At 48.7% G+C, this 16,292-nt stretch overlaps 1 long non-coding RNA gene across 2 annotated transcripts; it reads right to left on the reverse strand.

The window, feature by feature from the left end:
• Window positions 1-4,272: 4,272 nt before the first annotated feature.
• On the reverse strand, window positions 4,273-15,875 carry LOC119037851 (uncharacterized). 2 transcript variants are annotated; one of them, XR_008391779.1, is made up of 3 exons: window positions 15,792-15,875; window positions 15,254-15,310; window positions 4,273-7,216 (listed from the first exon to the last, which is right to left on the reverse strand). It is a non-coding gene; the product is annotated as an uncharacterized LOC119037851 (long non-coding RNA). The 2 variants fall into 2 exon arrangements; XR_005080304.2 differs by having other exon boundaries at window positions 15,688-15,842.
• Between the last annotated feature and the right edge of the window lie 417 nt (window positions 15,876-16,292).

Raw genomic sequence — 16,292 nt, forward strand, 5'->3', positions numbered from 1 at the left:
GAAATGATTCTTGGTGACCCCACCTTTCCTTTCCACGTGTCACCAACCATCTGCTAAATCATCCCTTCTTGAATTTTGCCAGGCACTTCAGTCAGGTTGACTTGTCTGAGTCCTTCTCTCTGAAAGTCCAGTGCCTGCCTCCAGTCGTCTGAGGGAGACATTATGGTTCCCATTCGGGCAAAGTCTCTGGGTTCCCCACGACATTTCCAATGTCATCAGGGTAAGTCCTGCCTGCAGTTTCCATCGGGGAGTTCTTGGGATGTAAAAGATCTGGACCAGAGCATTTTAATCCACTTTAAGTCAGGGCTGGGTCTCAAGGCAAACCCTTGGGGAGGTCCAGAATGGCTGGCCAGTGCCTTCCTCCCCACCGTGTGGTCCACCCACCTTAGCATCCCCCGGACCTTATCAGAAACACAAAGCATTTCTGGCTCCTCTGCTTTCTCTTCTCCTCCCACCTGCTCCCCACCCCAGACCCACTGACTCAGAATCTGTATTTTAACATGATTCCTGAGAGGGTTTCAAACACATCATAGATGGGGAAGCACTGAACCACAGCAGTGGTTTGGAGAGTCAGCTGCACCTTAGAATTAACGGGGCAATTTCCAAAAACGTCCCTGGCCTGGCCCCTCTCCCTAGACTATCTGATTTAGACAACCTGGAATGGTGCCCGAGAGCGGGGACTTCTTAAAAGTGCACGCAATGATTCTAATGCATAACCAAGCTGCAGGCTCGCTGGACCAGCTCTCCTCCATTCCGTCGGGCGGGCCTTGCACCCCAGACCCACACTGGGCCCGCAGCTGGGGGTCACAGAGCCGCAGCTGCGCAGAGAGGAGAGCCCCAGGAACCGGGGACCTGGAGCAGCTTGATAAATATACCCCCCGTACCCACGCGGAAGTTTATACAGTCTTATTAAAGTACAGTCACATGCTGTGTTTATAACGGCAGAGTTGCCAAAAAATGGGCGTCAGTAAAACAAATCGTATTGTCACAATGGTTATTATTATTGTAACAAAACTTTAACATTTCTTACCCCTCTGCCAATGCAATCACAATGCATAATGCATTTGAGATTACTTCCAGCTGTCTCCTACTCTGTGAATGGGGACATTTCTGTGCACACAGCACTCAGACACTGTGTACATTTGCATGATAAGCAGCCGTCTCCCCATTCATGAGCAGAGACTCCTCACTGGGGACGGCCCTTCAGCGGCCACCCGACGCGTTCACACTGGGACGGGGCCCCTCCCTCTTCCTGAGCCTGACGGCCCTCCGTCTGGGTGGCAGATAGAGCCCACGCTAAGGCAGGAGAAAGGGTCTTCGACCTGGAGACTGCTGCTCCAGTTCCGGTCTGCCACCCAGGGACCGGTAAGCACAGCAAACCGTGTGTCCTTACCTGGAAATGGCGGTGGGGGTGCCTTTCCTGGCTACTGTCACGCCGTTGTTGGGCTCCCACAAAATGGTGCTTAACAACGAGTTCTGTGACAGCAGAGACCATGACGACACAGGGAACGGTCACTGAGTGCTGAGTTGGTGGCAATGTGAGCAGTGTTACCACCACAAGGGGAGAATCTGTCTTCAAAAACCTTCCAGTTTCCTGGGAAGGGTGTGTTTTTGTTTGTCCATTGTTTGTTTTGTAAAGAGAATGAAAGTTGAATGAATGACAGATGAGCGGGTGGGGCGTGGGGGGTGATGAGTAGAGCCGTGGGCGGATGCAGTGAAACCCGGATATGCAGCCCACCTGCCGTGCGCAGCACCTGACCTCTCCTAGCTCCAGATCAGTCATCTGGATGCCTTCTGGGTCAAGTGCTACCACTGTGGTGTAGCCTTCAAAGACTTCGTGATGTGTCCAGAGATGTCCTTTCCCCGTCCTTGGTTCTGTTTCCCATGCTTTCCCACCACTGCAAGGCCTGGGCTTTCTCGTCTCCATCCCTTGGCCCTCGCTGTTCTTGACTCTGCATACCAACAAGGTGCCCGGTCCCACTCATGTGACTTCTGTGTGGAAGTCCTTCCCTAATGCAGCTGGTCCGAGGAAGGTCTCTCCTCTCCCATCACAATGATAACCTTGTTTCCTTCTATCCTAAAGACTGTATACTGTTCGACACACCTGCATTAGTTCTCCTAGTGAAAGGAAGGGGAAGGAGCTAGAAGTTGTTAATGATCAGCCTAGGTACCCCCACTCAGTTCTAACAACCGCCCTGCAAGGAACTTAGCACTGTCGTTCTACCAAAGCAGTAACACGGGCTGTGAGAGATTGGCAGACCCGTCTCAGATCCACCAGCGGTGAAACTGGCACTTGAACCCAGGTCTTTGACTCTGGATGTCTCCATTCTCTCCACTACAGCCATGGGAAGCTGCCTAAACTCCTGCTGGACGCTGTTCCTACCACAGCGGATTCATCTGTAAAATGAGGGGGTTAGAGCAGTGGGGCCCCAAACCCAGAGAAGAGCAACTGGTTGATAAACGTTGCTTATTGTATCAGCGTCACTGGTCTTTACCTGGGACTCCTCCCTGCACAGCACCCTCAAAGGACCCCGATCACTGTCGTTTCTGAAATTAAAGTCGAAGCCCTGTGATCTGATTCCATGGGGACCACTAGCAGGTCAGTGGGCTAGAGAAGTTCATTAAGGAAGAAGATCACATATGCCTGAAAACCGTCCCTTCAACTGTAGACACCTGATGCACTTGAATTTACCAAACACCTGCTCTAGGGCCCCTGACTTTCCTGCTAGCACGGGGTACCCACCAGACTTGGTGTCCACAGGCCATACCCACCCACGATGTAGCGCCTGAGACTTCCAGTTCGGGTTTCTTTCGCATGCAGCCAGACCGGGAACACGCACCTGGGAATCAGTGAGCAACATCCTTCCAAACTGTCATTTCCCCGGAAACCTTTAGCAGCATCTGACATCCCTTTCTGCAGTGACTTCCCTTTATAGCACCTTTTGAACGCTTTTATCTTAAGTTTCGTAGCTACAACAAGTCTCTTTTTGCATGATTTCATTGGCTTCCATGAAATAGGTAGCATTTCATTAAATGAACTCATTATAATCACAGGGACACCGGAGGCAAGGAAGACTGGGGACAAGCCAAGTGGCTCTCAGTAAGTAGCAGATGACCTGGTAGGACACACCTGGGCAGGTGTGGCGACAGCAGCCCCGGCAGGCCCCGCACAGCCGCTGGGGAGAGTGATGAGCTGAGAAGCTGCAGTTAATTCCAAAGACAGCATCTCCTGTCATTCCCTGGGATGCAGTGGGAAGCAGGAACCACAGATTTCTTGAATCCCCCCAAGCAAACTGCCAGTATAAAGAGCCAGGAGTAGAAGGAAGCTTGGCCTGGGTTTGTATCTCCACCTCATCCCTCATTAGCTGTGTGACCTTGAACATGCCACCCCCTCCCCCTTGATTAAAATGGCGATGTCATCAATCTCGCTGGGAATGGAGTGAGATGTTGCGGAGAAGACGCTGAGCACACAGTAGGTGCTCCAGAAACGGGAGCTGAGGCTACAAGTTCATCCTGGTGGTTTCTGGTATCTGGCCTCTCATTCAGTGGGTTGGAAGAGGTGGCTTAGCCCCCCTCCTCCCCGCCTCCAGCACAAAGAAGCCATTTCGAAATTAGCATTTACGAACCCCTCAGACGCTCACAAAGCTGAGACGCACCACTTACCCTGTTTGCACTTGCAGAGCTTCTTCCTTTGAATTGGAAACGAAACGCACCCAGACACGTAGACTGTGGACTATCAGAGCCGCTACCACACTCAAATGCAGGGTCAAAGCCCACAGCACCCTCCGGGCTTCAGGCAACACTCCTATTTTAACTGCAAATCTGTGGGCCTTTTTTGTGAATTGCATTTGGTTTTCAAGGGAAGGGGGCGCCTAAGTCACAGGGTCATTTACAGAAGCCACATCACAGACATGCGCCCTAATGCATATAACCGGACAATATGGTAACAGAGCCTGATTGGCAGCCAAACACTCTGAAATCTTAAGTAAGCCCTAAATCACAATCATTCTAACATTGGTAGTTGACAGACCTCCTTCGCCTAAGTCACCGTGAAACGCCTTCTCTTTGTTTTCCGCGTTGGCAGAAACAGGGAATGACTTGCGAGTAATCTTTTAAAAGACGTTCTATTGGAGCAAGTTGTAATAAAATATGCATAATACACACTTAATAAAATGCAACACCTCTGCTATAAATTGCTTCATTGAGGTACAGAAATATATTATAACCCATAAAGCGCAGGCGAGAAATGGAATGAAGCAGAAGTTGCCTTTATTGTCAGTTATTTCTGAAATGGTCTGAAATTGAAGATAATGATTATACGTGGAAAAAAAGTTTATCAAATGCAGTACGCACGGTGTGGGTGGCAACTTCTGACTCACGGGTGGATTGGTGCCCTGGAGGGGGGCCTAGACATTGTAATTCACAAGAATTATAATTAACGAGGAAAAATTACTCATTTATTTACATTCCCAGTGGAACAATAGATAGATTATTTGCTAAAAGTCCCTTAATGACCCCAAAGTCTATTATGACTGTAGAGTGCCATGGCCCCATGTTCAGAGGATAAAAACTAAAAAAAAAAAAGAAAACTTTTCCCCCCACAACACAGTTCCTTTAGAACTCCTGCTAGACATTTCTTTTATGGTTTTTTAAAAGTTATATTGGTTTTTTAAAATATCAAAATATTTTATGCAAAATATTTCATTTTTAAAAAATTCCCTCTCGCTCTCGGGAGAATGCATGTGCAATTGTTAAAGATATACTGCAGATTGCAATAAATTCTGAAATTAACACTGCATATATTTTCATATGATGTTTACATATGGGTAGGGTTTTTTTTAGACTCCCTATCTTTTTTAGATTTATGAGATTCTCTACAATGAGATTTTGTGTGAGTATATTTAAATTTCATATGTGTATATATTTATACACACACCAGAGCAAGATTACATACTCGCTTTAATTTCTCCCAATCTTAAAAACTCATAAAATATTTAAGCTGTTTCAGGACCAGAATAGAAATGCCTCAAACCGTTGTTTAAAATTACAGCCAGCCTTCACCTACCCATGCTAATGAATGGGGCCGTGTAACGGAGAGGAATAGCAATCACAGGACTCAGTGCACGGGGCCCAATGGCCAACCTCGTTCTCAGCCGCTCCTGCCCTCCTCCAGCCTCGCCCACAGATCTCCAAAAACAATTCTGTGGGCTCTTTCCTCCTTGCCTGTCACCCCACTGATGAAACTGCCAGTCGGGAATACAATGATCAGAGTGTGAGTGGAATGAATAATCGAGCAACTGTGGCAAACAGCTAGGGGTCAGTTGATGTAACGGTTCCCATGGCTTCATACATCCATTCAGCAAAAGTTTATTGGGAACTTAGTGTGAGCAAGGCAGCGGGTGGCGGTTGAGGCTCTGAGGACAAACGTGTGGGACATCTTTTCTGCTTTCATGCTGTCTGCAGAACAGGAGGGGAAGGTGGGCTCTCAGCGAACCGCACAGCGAATTGCAGCCGTGAAAAGCAGCACAAGAAGAACCGCAATACAGAGTGAAAGTACACGCCTGGGGCTCCTCGCTGGGTCTGCCATGGGGAATGGTCAGGGGCCATCATCCCACAGGAAGAGACCCTCATGCTGAGCAGAACCAGCAGAGGGAGTCCAGGCGATGAGGCGGCACAAGCAAAGGTCCCGGGGAAAGGAGAGGCTAGCGGGAAAGAGAGGTAGCCTGTGTGTGGCCGGACAAAGACAGCAAGGGGACAGCTAGGAAATGAGGTAGGCAGGATGCACAGGGACGCTGGAAAGGTGAGTTACATTTTGGATTGGATCCTGGTTGCCATTGAAGGCTGAAGTGGGTCTTGACCTTGGGACAGGACCACACCTTCCTGTGTCAGCGCTTGCTCTGCCGACTGTGTGGAGAGCCAGCCTGAGCAGCCAGGAGCTCACAAGGTTGAATTCACAAGATTATGTCGACGTTCCCTCTGAAATTCACACATTGGAGCCCTGCCCCTTAGTGACTGTGTTTGGGGCCTAGGTCCCTCCAAGTGACAATTCCGTTAAAATCGGGCCATTAGGGTGGGGGCTAGTTCAATCTGACAGTGTCCTTACAAGAAGAAGAGATGAGGACACGCAGAGAGAGCCAGGGATGCAAGCCCAGAGGGACGACCCCGAGAAGAGGGTGGCCGTGTGCAGGTCAAGGGGAGAGGCCTCAGCAGAAACCGAACTTGCCGGCACCTTGACCGTGGACTCCCCGCCACCAGAACCATGAGAAAGCACACTTCTGCGGTCTGAGCCCTTCATTCTGAGGGATTTGGTTAGGACAGTCCAAGCAAACTGGCGCAGCGTCCAAACAGAACATCGTGCCGGTGAGATTTGGCATCGGGGGTGAATAGCTGGACCAATGAAACGTGCTCAGCGCGATGCCATGCCACTCCAAGGTGAACTGGGACTTCTTCAGTGTCCAGTGACAAAGGTAGAGATGTGTCCCGGTGCGTGAGTTAGAGGAAAACTCCCCTAGCCTCGCTGCGGGTAACGCACAAATGCGAGGAGCCACAGGGCATGCCCGCCAGGGAAGGCTCCGGCGCCGGACGGAGCACCAGCGGAGGGCAGGAAATTGCTCTTTCCATCACAGGTTGGCTTCTCGGACTCCAGAACTCCCTGTGAAGGACCGACACTGTGTGCACTCGCGTTTCTGGGACTCAGCCACGTTATTTCGGTAGCTTGTCTCTTCGCATCACCGAGTGGCACCCCCCTACCTGCCACGGTCTGTCCGCTCATTTTTCCTGGTGAGTTGTCCTGAGTAAAGCTCCTGTGAGTGAGTCCTTTTGTCCTGGCCTTCCTGGGGACATGTGTTTTTATGTTTCTTGAGTAAATAGTTAAGGGTTTCGGGGGTCGGGTCACCCCGATGACGGAAGGGCAGTTTACTAGGAAACCATCAGACTTCTTTCCCCACAAGGATGGAGCCATTTTCACTCTCGCCCCAAAGAGGAGCATTTCCACTGCTCCTCAGCCTCAGTGACCCCTGGTCATCGTCAGTCTTCTTAACGGGGGCTCTCATCGGTGGGTGGGAGTCTTCTCGTGGTGGCTTTAATTGCATTTCCCTCGTGACCAGTAATGCCAAGCACCTTTGCACACCCTTTCTGGTCACTCAGATAGCCTCCTCTGGAGAGCTTTGGTCAAATCTTTGCCCAAACTGTTGTCACTTTTCATTTCCTGCGTGCCCTGGAAATTCAGAGATGATACACAGTCATGGGTTAAACAGAGATCCAGACACACACCTGGACTTTGGCTCAAGAAACCCCGTGAACTCAACAGAGATGGAGCAAGAAACTAGTGTGTCTGATGATTTTCAAACCAGTGACTTGTCATTCTGGGGGCGGACACAGCACACCTTTTTTTAGAAGCTTCTTCTGGAAATTTTTTAACTTACTTGAAAGTCTAAAGAAAAGTAACACAAACCCCCATGTAGCCATCGTCCTGACTGAGCAAGTGCCAACATTTTGCTGAACTTGTGTATCTCTGCTTTTTCACTTTTGCCGGAATATTTTAAACCAACCCCAGACATTGTCTAGCCTCACCCGCTCATGGCGTACCACCCTGACATACAGAACATCAGTTCTTCATCGGGTTATAACTGTGGGGACAGAAGCTCTCAGTGGAAGAAGATGCAGATCCAAGTTTGACCAGATTGAAGTATAAAACCATATGATCTGAAACAAAGTTTCACCCTTAATTTGAACCACAAAATCCATATCTTAGTAACGCTGTCCCATAAAGCCAATTGTTGCTCTTGGCCTCTCCAAAAGGGAAAGAAAATAACATATACATTATCTTTTAGAATACACCTAAAAACTAAGTTGAAAACTGAGACTCGCTCACTTTGTTTTAAGAATGATTATATATATCTCCTTATACCTTATACAGAATTAATAGTTATTTTTCAGTTTTATGAGTTTACATCTTAGAAAGGAACATAGGGTTCAATGTTTCTGTGTGCATTACATTAAAATTACATCTCTTAAGATATCCGAAAGTAGAAAGGATGATCGAATACAACATCTCCTTTCTTTTTTCTGTAGCTGAGTTTCTCCACTTCGGCACTACCCTCAGTTGCTCCTGTGAGTCCTTTTTGTGGAGACCGTTCTGTACATTGTAGTGTGTTTACCAGCAGCCCGGAGGCTCTGCCTACTGCATGCCAGTAACAATTTCCCAGTGGTGACAACCCAATATCCCCAGATACTGCCAGATGTCCCTTGGGTGGGAGGGGACACCTATCGGCCTTGTTCTATAGGAATGACCTCCTGGGCATCAGCAGATAGTCAGTTGAGCATCTGTCTCTCAAAGCCATGGTTCCCTTGCCTGATAAATAGACACGATTATACAGAAGAGGGTAAGAGTGTGTGAACCTAGCACGGGAGGTGTTAGGTACTGGCAGGTCGTGAATTGGCTATGATGGGGTACATCTCTGCTTTAGGCATGGGCTGGTGGAGAGATAGATGAGAAAACAGTGAGAGACCTGGGCCCTCCAGTTGCTTATGGTGAAGAGAAGAAGAAATAACTGGGGTTGAGTCTGAACCTCACCCTCATCTTAGGCCAGGAACTGCAGGGGCTCAAACGCATAAGATGAGGCCCCTGTCCTCCAAGAACCACAGAAGGCCAGTAACCAGGTCTACTAGGATACTTCACCCAGGGCCTGGCGCATAGTAGGTGTTCATCATATGGGATGGTGACAATGAGGATGAAGAAGAGCTAAGAGAAGTGGCAGAGATGATACGTGGCTTTAAAAAGACAATCCAGTGCCACGTGGCAGGAGGTAGGACAGTTGAATGGACAGTGTGGATGGATGTCAAGGCCAAACAAGGTTTGTGTTTACAGCCAGCCCACTCCTGCCACCGATGGCAAGTGTCTGAGCAACTTGCTAAGCCACTCTGAGCCTCAGCGCCATCATCTGTCAAACAGATAATCACCCCTCCTTATAGAATTATTGTGTATAAGGGTCTAGCCTAGTGCTTAGAACATAGACAGTCCAAAATGTTTTCTGTTGGTATTTACTATCATTATTATCATTTCAAACTAACTGCATCTGTGCTGAAGGAACTCATACTACAATGGGCAGTGATTAGCAACTGGACAGTACGAACTGGATAATTTTATGGCGATTTTGAAAAAGGAGATAGAGAGAGAGAACATAAAGAGAGGCAGGCCAGCTCCTTCATCCACCCTGGAAGAGAGATGACGTCTCATGTGAATCACCAGGGTGGGCGTGAGCGTCAACACCACATGGGACAGCAGGTGGGGCGTGCCCCGGAAACCAGGGCCAGCTGTTTAGACCCCATAGAGACTTCTGGATTTTTGAACAATAGGGATTCAAAGTGGTCAACATAAAGCTTGACTTTGGTGCAGATTTTAAACCCAAGTTTTGTGCAAAACCAAGAAGGCGCTGTAATCACATGAAACACAGCCTCACCGTGGGCGCCTCTGTCTCTCACATGGTCTGTCTGTTCCACTCGGTGCCTTTATGGGGTCCCCCACAAGCCTAGCTTTGCATTTTTATGCATCCATCTCAGTTTAGCCTCTTGGAACCTGCGGTTATGAGTACATTACCACGGAAACCCCTCTTCTAAAGTAGGAGCCACCTCTATAGGCTATAAATACAATGCAATTAGCCTATCAAGTGCCTTATTACAAGACATGAGAGGAACACCTACATGGACTCCAAGATCAGCGGATGGGATTTCTGTAGAGAGAAGGTCTTTTTAAAAAAGGTTTACTTCGTATGGAATGCAGGGGTGCAAAGGAACAAACCCACAAATAACCAAACCCATTTTAATCAGTGCATGTGGGCATGACTTTTATCCTCCGATTCCCTGGTCTCTGACTCCTTGCTTCACCACGTAGCCATCCTAAGTCCAGTGGTGGGTGCCCAAATGCGAGCAGAGAGGTCTTCGGTCATGAGACATTTGCAGAAACAAATCACTAGAGGAACTGTAAATGCCGCAGCCTTTGGGGAGAGTAATCTGGTGATATTTATTACTTTTTAAAATTTTATCACTTTTTAAAAAGATTTTATGTATTCATTTTTAGAGAGAGGGGAAGAGAAGGAGAGAAATATCAGTGTTTGGTTGCCTGTCACGTGCCCCATACTGGGGACCTGGCCCACAACCCAGGCATGTACCCTGACTGGGAATCGAACCATGGTTGTTTGGTTCGCAGGCCCGTGCTCAACCCACTGAGCTACACCAGCCAGGGCTGGTGATATTTATTACTTCTTAAAATGCATGTGCTTGATGATGCAGAAGATCTACCTTTGAAAACCCATCTTACGAAAATGAAAGAAGGAAACTGCAGGGGTAGATGCGTGTAAGTGAACGTTAATGCAGAACCAATGTTGTGGCAAACCCAGAAAGCCCAGTGCCTGCCAGAACTGCCACCAACAGTGACATGGGTGGACGGCCCGGGTGAGAACCCCAGTGTGGAACACGGCGCTGCAGTTTTCAATGGAATCACCGCTGTGTGGACTACAGTCACGTCTACTGACTCAAAGAACGATTATGAAAATAGCCAGGTGTGGAGGATTTTGTACACGTGGTTGCACCATCTTTGCAAAAGAAGAATCAAAAGAAAAGAAAGAAGAGGAAGCACAAGAAGAAAGGGAAGCAGGGAAGGAAGGTGAGCTGACCACGCCCCGTTCTCCCGAGACCCCCCTTCAGCCTCGCTCACCTTCCTACATTTCCATTAGTCAATGTCCCCTCAAGGTGACACCTCTCCCTGTATTGTCAGCTGAGGGAACAGACTGCAGTGAACTGACTGCACAAATGATGGAGGAATCCAAGAAACTAAACAGAGGAGGCCAAGTAACCAGAGGTGAGCCCGTGGCGGGGGGGGGGGGGGCAACCCTCCTTGAACCCCCAGGACCACAGAGACATGGGGAGGGGATGGAATTAAGTGGAGCAGCAAAGGCCCCGTGGGGAGCCAGAGCCGTGGAGGAAGGAAGGAGAGAATGCGCATTCCCTGGGTTTTCTGTGCACCTAATGATTCGCACTGACCTCAGCAGTAATAATGATAACAGACTTAGTCCCATTCCTTATTAGAGGGGTAGTTTCAATTTTGTTATTAATAGTTTCTATTTACTAAGCACCTACTCTGTGCCAAAGGCTACATCAACTTTTTATAAACACATCTCATTTAATCGTCACAACAAGGCTGGAACTGTTGTTTATTTTATAGACAGTGAAACCGAGACTCAAAGAGACAAAATACTTTGTCCGTTACCACACGCTGAATAAGTAGAAGTTCAGAGTGTGAAGGCCATTTTTACTCGCAGCTAAACTCTCCAGCATTTCAACTTGCCTGACTATAATAAATCTGGACTGGACCGAAGTGGTCCTGACACTTGCTGTGGTCATTTTAATAAATGTCACAAATTCTTAGACACTCCTTCCATTAATGGGAATCTACCACTGGAGTCTGGATGGTTTTGTGGCTGTTTCAACCAGTGGGGACCATGTGACTTCAGAGGCCCAGCCATAAAAAGGTCATTTGGCTCCTTCCCTGTTCCCTGGAACACTCACTTTTCAAGCCCCAGGTTGCTCTGTAGGAAGTGTGACTCCCCTGAGGCCACCATGCTGTGAGGAAGCCCAAATGTCCCTTGGGTGGGACAGGGCACCTCTCCACCCTGAAAGGCCAAGTGTCGGCAGCTCAGGCCAGCAATTGCAGCCCAGACACCAGACACGTACGCGGAAAACAGCCCAGCAATCTTACCTCCCTGCCTGCCATTCCCTTCTTCCCAGCTGAGGCCCCACACTGTGGAGAAGAGAAGACAGAGTCTTCTCCAGAGTCTAGAATTGCAGACTCTCGAGCAAAAGGAATGACAACCAGATTACCTGGTGGCTCCAGGCAAGGACCGCAATGCAGAGACTTTCAATAACTTTTCTATTGAGGAAATGAGTAAGAAAGACACGTTTTACTCCTTCCCATCCATAATGCATGCATGTGAAAACACCTGATAAATCTCACAGCACTTCTAAAATGTAAGATCAGCTCAAAGGAACTACCTGAGAGAAAGCATTTGCCTTGTGATTCATAACATTTTCAAGGGAGAAAGAGCTGGAATGGAGCCATTGAACCTTTGGGAGCTCAGCCAGTGGTGAGATAAGAAGGTGTCTCGGAAACTCACTTCTGCTGTCTAATCCGGACTCCTGAGTTGAGGTGAGCACCTGGAGCAGGATGACCTTTAAAGAGCACAGGAGACGTGGAGTTTCCCGGCCAAGTCTATGCCCCATTGTAGATGGTAATTTGGCATCTGGCAAAGAGAGGGCTCCTTGTACAGCAAATGTACAAATACATTTCACTGGGTAATTAGAATCGTAGCTGAAAGTTAATAAGCTCGCTTCCCGCTTTGCAAGCCCACACTCTGTGTATGACCCCAGCATAGGTCAGCGTGGCCAGGCCTAAGCTTGTCCACGAGCAGACAGAAGCCCAGGATAAGATCCGTGGGGGTCTCCATTAACCAGTCAGTGGCTTAGTGACCACTGCTGTTTTATTCTGGTTTGTTGTGCTGATAAAAAGAACTTACCATCTATGGAGGTCCACTGTGTGCCAGGGCCCTCAATGTTGTGTAATAAAGTGGGTGTGGTCATGCCATTTTGGAGGAAACTGAGACCCACAGGACATTTTCTGATAAGCAGCAGGGCCAGCACCTAAGTGCACCTGCCCCTGTGGTCCCTTCACCTGCAGCACTGTCCCTCTGCTCCCTCTGTCTTGGAGGACGGCTGGCCGTGTGCTTCTGTGGCAGGGACTGGCTGAGTCCGGGAAGGAAGCAGTGTCATTCTGGTACCAGCTCTGATCATAGGAATGCTGTTTGGGGACAACACAGGCACTCAGCCTGCCCCTCCTGTAGTTTCTCCCTCTGGACCTGGCTTCTAGAACGGGGTGGCTGTGCAGAAATAAGACCAGAGGAAGCCAGATTGCAATCGGATGGAGAGTAAATGAAAGAATGGGATGTGGACCGCTGTTCCTAGAGCCGTGGCCTTGAAGAGAAAAGGAGAACTCGGGCTGTAGCTGCAGGGACGTGGAGTCCAGGGCGGTTCTGTGGTTATTAACTAGAGAGAAGAGACCAGCTCTGACACAGGCCAGGGCAGCTCACTGACTGACCCCAGGCGCCAGTGCCGGGGAGACACGGTCATCTCCCTGCGACAGTAACATGGTCACAGAAAACCTCCAGTTAAGTCCAGCCCCAGTGCATCCTGATACTTGGGCAACCTCAGATCCATGTGCGTTCTTACATTAAAAATGTCCAGTTTGGAGGTTTAGGAGTATGAGGAGCACAGCTCCTTTTAACCTGTGAATGACTTCCTTTTTATTTCCTCAGAAAGTTGTTCTTAGGATCACATTACCTATCGGTGGTTTTTTTTAAAGCCTTTAGATTTATTTAGGCTAAAAACAAGAGGCTTGTTTTCATTATAAATAGGCTTTTTAGTTTTCATTTACATCACGTCCAGGTAGTACAGCTGGACAGAATGAGCTCGCCACACCAGGCTACCTTGTCCTGAAATTACACTGTGACAACTTATAAGGTAGATGGGCCCATTCCACCCACAGCGCAGAACCTGGGTAAATGGCGAACAGGATATGTTGTCACACCCACTGCTCGCTGCTGACAAAAGCTCCAGAAGGCTCCAGAACTCTTCCTAGTGCATTGGACCCCCATCTGCAGCTGGCTATAGCAGCAGGAAGAGCACAGGACGGGAGACCTGGGTTGCAGACCTGCCTTTGGCACCCAGAGCATTTCCTGGAGCTATCGTCTCATCCTCTGATCTTCCCGCTACGAGCTGTAAATTTGGGGGAAATCTAACAGCATTGCCCTCCTCGTCGACCGGCCTTGAAGATCAAACGAGAGAACGCAGTCAAAGCAGTCAGCCCCGTGGCAGGGTCAGAGGCAGCCCTCAGAAACAATGGCCGTGGCATCAGGTCACCTTTATCCAACGCCTGCTCTCCCTTAGGCACAAGTGTTTTATAAGGATCCTGTCACTTCATCTCACCGGATGAGTAAGTCAGCAAAGTGCCTGAGAGCTGCACTTCGACTTTCTGGTCCACCTGGCCACAGGGGGGAAGCAGACTTGGCAGAAGGCTCAGCCGCATGGTCACTGAGTCACAAAACTCTCCACATAGAACCTGGGGACCGGAGAAGGGTACAGGCACCTTCGTTAATGGAATTTTGCCTTCTCAACCCTTTTCTGTAATGTCAGAGAATTCGCTGTAGTGTTCCTCTCAACCCTCCACTTGCATAGTCTCAATGCTCTCCCAAAATGGGCATAGTCATTGCTAATTAGATTACCTGACAGGTTTTGTTTTTGTGAAAACTCAATGAAATAACAGCTACGAATACATGTTATAAACAAATGAAGAAGGTAAGGGTGAAAATCTGTTAAAATAAACAGGAGTTAGGGGTCAGTTAATGCACCTTTGTTACTTTTTTAATGTATTTTCTGTGTTTTATGCAATTACCATCAAGAGTATGTATCACTGTTATAATGAAAAGAGAAGATTCACTTAAAAGCACTTGCTAACCATGAAATTCTACAAACATGTAAAGCCCAATGATTACACAGGAAAAATGTGGTATTGGACTTGTAGCCTCAGAGATTCTAACCTGTGCATTTTATTTGGGAGCACCATGTATCATCCATCAGGTTGTAGAATGCAAAAGGCCGAGCAGGCAGGTGGGGACTGGAATCCAGCAGGTGCTCTGCTGGGCCCCAGCCTGTGGCCAAGTCTACCTGAAGGAGCACTTTCCCTAATTTGCATAGTCTCCCTAGATATTCCAGCTGCCCATTTTCATGCTCTCCTTGCCCTATTCTCTGTTCAGGGACACAGTGCCCAGCACTAAAGGATGGGTTAAGTGTACTGCCCCAAGGTCAAGAAAATAATATGAAAGGCATTGCCAGGAGAGACTCATGACCCCAGACGGATTCTTCCATGTCAGAAGCATTGTCACCAGATGGGGAAGCAGGTAACAGGATCCCAAGTGAATGTACAAATGAAGGCAGACCAGTGGCAGTGGGGACAGCAGTGACATTCCTGGGGAGCTACAGGTCAGCTGGCAAACCAGGGGACAGGCAGTGCAGGGGCTACAAAACAGGAAGCATGAGGCAGCCAAGCCGGGCATTTGGCTGTGGATTGAATAACATAGACTTGAGTTTTGGCGATTAGGGGGCTCTCCAAGACATGGGAAGAAGAGGAGGAGAGGGGTGCGCATACCTTTCCAATGGGAGAAAATTGAACGGGAAGAGGTTGACCAGCTGTCCAGCATCTCCCCTGCAGGCAGATAGAGCAAAAAAGTGTTTGACTACAGTTTAGGGGGTTAGAATACTGTTAAAAAACAATATCATAAATTATAACAGTAATAGAAACTGTAAGAAAGAGCAAAAGGATGGCATGGAATTGCCCCTATTTGACCAATTTCTTACTCTGTTTAGCGTCTGTGAGAGTTTAGCTGAAGGGGTGATGCTGCAGGGAAATTGCCACCCTGCTCCAGGTCTCATCTGAGAGCAGAGACGGTAATCAGACGAATGTCTCGCACCTGCGACTCTGAGCGGAGGACCGAGGTGGGGACTGACTATTTTCTCTGTCCCCTCCTCACCCATCCAAAGCCTCTGTCCCTGAAGTAGCTGTGCCCTATGTTTCACACTCACAGTGAGAAGACACACAGATTGTTCTGCACAGAGCTCCAGCTCAAGGGCAGGCAGGGTGGAGGGGATCACAGCAAAAGGTTCAGCGCAAGAACATGCCCCCTGACCTTCCACTTCTCAAACGGATCACAGAGAAACACGCCGGCGGCACCTCCTCTCTGGGAACGTCTTCAGTAACTGGCACGGAAGCAACACCAGATGTGTCCCCACACAGGAAGTGCCGGGGCACAGCATGGCTGTCACAACGGAAGAAACAGACTCAAAAATGAAAGGAACCAGGGCGAGCGTGAGGACCCAGCTACCAGGCATGACATGGCCCGGTCCTTTGGACAAATCCACTCCAGCCACTTTGTCCCTGTCTTGGCTCACCAAGAACAAGACTCAAAGTCTAGAGAGAGAGACAGAGAGAGAAGGGGAGTGGAGCTGAAAGCTGACCCCCTCGGCCTGGGTCACATACACACACAAAGAGAGAAGGGTCAGCGACAGCCGGGCAAGACCTCCCGCAGTGGGTGGGGGCAGCTCTCCCAAAGCAAAGGAGGGCTCTATTCCCAGAAGAAGCAGAGAGCAAGCCACGGCCCCAACCCGGACTGAGACATGCTTTGAGAGCA

The sequence above is a fragment of the Artibeus jamaicensis genome, unplaced genomic scaffold (genome assembly GCF_021234435.1).
Source record: "Artibeus jamaicensis isolate MK-2021 breed Jamaican fruit bat unplaced genomic scaffold, CSHL_Jam_final contig_444, whole genome shotgun sequence".
Classification (NCBI taxonomy): Eukaryota; Metazoa; Chordata; class Mammalia; order Chiroptera; family Phyllostomidae; genus Artibeus; species Artibeus jamaicensis.